Source organism: Sapajus apella, unplaced genomic scaffold, assembly GCF_009761245.1.
Source record: "Sapajus apella isolate SASKATOON/1434 unplaced genomic scaffold, GSC_monkey_1.0 scaffold30, whole genome shotgun sequence".
NCBI lineage: Eukaryota > Metazoa > Chordata > Mammalia > Primates > Cebidae > Sapajus > Sapajus apella.
Genome location: NW_022436970.1, coordinates 3,323,939 through 3,327,986, shown reverse-complemented (window position 1 = coordinate 3,327,986; position 4,048 = coordinate 3,323,939). Strand labels below are relative to the sequence as shown.

Below are 4,048 nucleotides of genomic sequence, written 5' to 3'. Positions count from 1 at the left end.
GGGTGGAAGGGAATGCTGCACCTGTATTGGCTCCATAGCTTTTACCTAAAATTGAAAAAACATCAATTATTCATGTTAAAGAATGGGAGGGGTGGCTGAGAGGGATTATGAGAAAACCAGAATCCTTCTTCCTACCTGCAAGCCTGTCACTGGTACAGACTACTAAAAAAATTTTTTATTCCCTCCCCAACTTTGTATTTCTTAGCTTGGTAACTCAGTCAAAATAAATCTTCAACATATGTTAAATTGAATAGTTACACCCATCACAAAATAATTTGCACTATGTACTAATATAAGAAGCATCAGCAGAGAGAGCAAAAAGAATTAAAGACAAGATCGGGATGTCCAGGTGTCACCAACTGCCCTGAGGGAGGAAGTGAGGCTTGAACAGCACCCTGCAGGAATAAGATGAGGCAAAGTGGAGTGTGGCAGGGTACTTTCCGTGCAAAGCAAAGGACCACCAACCTGGTGGTGGTGGCAGTGCAAATCATGTTCATCTGCATGAGGGAGAAATGTAACAAGTAGTTTGCAGCAAAGAATTTGTGCTTTAGAGTAATGGGAAATCAGGGTGATTGAGCAGAATAAGACCAGCATGTTCTGGCATTTTGAGCAGAATAAGACCAGCATGTTTGGGCATTTTAAGTTTAGAGCAAGAACATTAGTTTCATGTGGGAAATAGGAATCACCATTGATGAGGCTCGATGAGTAGGTTAAAGGGGTTAATCTATCAGAGGTGGGCTACATGGATTAGAAAGAACAGAGTGATAATGAAGATGATGGCATAAGTATAGGGCACATTTTGAAGGAAGAATTGGCAGGACTTGGGGACTAATTAAATGTGGGGGTTGAAAATAGGAAGGAGACAAAGATGACTCCTTGGTATCCAGTCTGGTGGGCTGGAAGATGGTAATGACACTCAAGACACAGGAAAGTAGGTTTCAAAAAAAGACCGTGAGTTTGTTTTTAGATATGTTGAGATGGAGAACCTCTGAGGGGACAGGTTTGAAAATCATCAGACTGGAGCAAGAGAGGTGGCAGAAAGGTTGCAGAGAAAGCCACAAAAACCAGGGAGAGAATTTTAAGGAAGCACGTGCGCCTGTGTGTGCATCTGTGTGTGTGCATGGCATGGCAAGGGTTGATAGGGGAGTTGTCAACTGTGTCAAATGCTGTTCAGATATGAGAACAGGGTTGTTAGACAAAGTACTTGAGATTTAACCTTAAAGAATACAGTTTCAGTTAATGTAATGGTGACAGGCAATCAGGTTGATCAGGTTGCAAAGATTTAGGGAGAATGGGCAGCAAAGCAGGGGAGGCGATGGGCCTAAAGGGCATAAGTCACATTACTTTGTGTAACTACCTTGCCCCTTAATTTCCTTGAAAGCTTTAGACAAACATCTTAGAAATGAAAGTGGCCTTGGAGAGTGAGGTGCTGGGAGAGGCCCGCAGAGCACCTGCTACAGAAACTGAGGAGGAGCTTCAAGATGTTCAAATGGAATTTCCTGGAATCATGGTAGGGAACAGAGGGCTGTAGGCCATGAGAAGTTGGGATAAGAGAAAAAATGTAAGCCACTGAAATCTTCTAGACTGGCAAAAACTGCGTCTTGGCAGTAGCAAAGCCCACAAAGGAACAAAGTTGGGTTGAATGTGAGGGGAGTAGACTTTGAGTGCTGAGTAGTCACTAAAACTGGCGGACTCAGAAGCATCTCATCTTTGGAGAAGATGGAGCAGGAGGGCGAGGCAGCCCTGCCCCTGCTGTAGTGGTTTAGGGGTTTCCGTGGTGGTCAGAAGTAACCACTGAGGCCTCAATAGTCTCCATTTGTGGGAATTTTTTTCTTGAAAGGCCTTCTTGGCTCATTAAGATTGAGGCAAAAAAAAAAAGCTTCTCATTTTGATGGGCCTAAAAGTTCAAACTTTTTTTTTAGGTCAAACTCAGCATGGATGTGAAACTTCATTAGCTGTTCTTCAGCTCTGAGAGGAAGCCTCACAGGACTCAATATTTCTAGCTCAGGAAACTCAGGGCTCTTCCAGAGGGAGTACGTTGGATAATGTCATGTCTCTGGAGGGCTGTGAGGTTTTTAAGAAAAGTGGGTCTTCACTCCTTTCTGCTGAGCCGCTGGGATACGCCAGGCCTGTCTGTTACACATGCATGCTGGTGCTTGTTGCAGACAAAAATATTCTGGTCTGAGGGTGGGAAGTTTTGGTTTTAGATCTAGCCCGGTGCACTTAAGTCATTGATCCTCTCTGCACCTCAGTTTTCCTCATTTGTAATATAATGAATGTGGCTGTGGTATGGACATGTAAGCTATCAGAGCTTTTTGTGTTAATGTTTGCTGCGAGTCAAGAATGAAGCCATTATCACCAAGAGAGGGAATAAAGCAGCCCATCTATTTTGCAGGAGAATCCTGGTGCTGCCTTGGGGCATGTGGGGTCCAGGCCCAATTCTGCCGTTCTTAGTGGCAGATAACAATTCCCCAGACCTGATCATCTGACTTAAAAATAGATGGTGCAAACTACTGCTTAAAAATACACAGGAAGTACTATGGGGTCTTTTGATACGAGACAAAAAGCACAAGGCTTCGGAGCCAGATGGAATAAGCCCTCTGAGATTTCATGGGACAAGGGCCATATGAGTCCTGGGAGTACTTGCATCAGGGGATTGGGTCCACCATTCCCTGTGGAAGGAGGTCCTTCTTGGGAGAGGCATTTCAAGTGTCATTGTGTGACTGGCCCATTAGCCACAATAGCTGGGCTAAATGGTGATGCTAACGCAGTAACTGGGTTTTACATTTTCACCCAGAGAATTTTTCTGCGAGAAAGACCAAGTACTGAAGTGCTTCACAGATTCCAATGAACAATTTGCAAAATAGGTAGATGCAGCCTTCGGCAAAAAATGAAAGTGCAGTCCAGAAAACAAAGGGAGAGATTGTCTTTTATAGAGAAAGTTTCTACTTGCTTCCCACTCTGATTTACTTATGCAAATGAAGGATATAGACTTGCTTAGTTCTGATTGGTTAATGCTGAGTTATGATCGGTTATTGCAGGTCACTGAACTACAACTTACTGGTTAGTTCAGGTGGTGTAAGCAGGAACAGACAGCTATAAAAGTACCAAAGTTACACAAATGTGGGTTTTCTGGGAATTCAGAGTACAGAATAGATCTTACTCTATTCTGAATTTAGGGGCAGTTAACCACTCAGAATCCATCCTGAAGGATTGGATCTTTCAGGGTTCACATGTGTATATGTGGGAGTAGGGTGGGGTGGGAGAGTGGATATATTTAAAGAAGATGTTCTTTATAATATCTATAGAGTCTTCCATTTATATGATGGGATCATTCTAAACTTGGGAGAGAAAACTCCCTCGATACTGGTCCCATTCATTTACCACTCTTGTCCTTTCCTCCCCTTTGTAGACAAGCTCCTTTTTTTTGAGACAAGAACTGGCTTTGTCACTCAGGCTGGACTGCAGCGATGTGATCATGGCTCACTGCAACCTCTATCTGTCAGGCTCAAGCCGTCTTCCCACCTCAGCCTCCTGAGGGGCTGGGACTACAAGCATGTGCCGCCACACCGGGCTAATTTTTTCACTTTTTTTGAGGTATGATTTTGCCATGTTGCCCAGGTTGGTCTTGAACTCCTGAACTCAAGCAATCCTTCCACCTCAGCCCCCCAAAGTGGGATTACAGGCATGAACCACCATGCCCAGCCTATAGACATACCTCTGAAAAGCCTTGCTATCCTTGCTTTGGCAGCATAAACTAAAATTAAAACAATACAGAGAAGATTAGCATGGCCCCTGTGCAAGGATGACATGGAAATTTGTGAAGTGTTCCATATTTTTCCCTAGAGGAAAACCTAGGCAATACCATTCAGGACATAGGCATTGGCAAAGACCTCGTGATGAAAAAACCAAAAGCAATGGCAACAAGTTAAGCCAAAATTGACAAATGGAATCTCATTAAACTAAAGAGCTTCTGCACAGCAAAATAAACTATCATCCAAATGAACAGGCAACCTACAGAATGGGAGAAATTTTTTGCAATTTACCT

The 4,048-nt window shown here is 43.5% G+C and overlaps 1 non-coding gene across 1 annotated transcript; it reads left to right on the top strand.

Moving 5' to 3' along the window:
* The first annotated feature begins 3,732 nt into the window (after positions 1–3,732).
* LOC116561875 lies at positions 3,733–3,840 on the top strand. The gene has a single exon (XR_004273646.1). It is a non-coding gene; the product is annotated as a U6 spliceosomal RNA (small nuclear RNA).
* Positions 3,841–4,048: the final 208 nt, after the last annotated feature.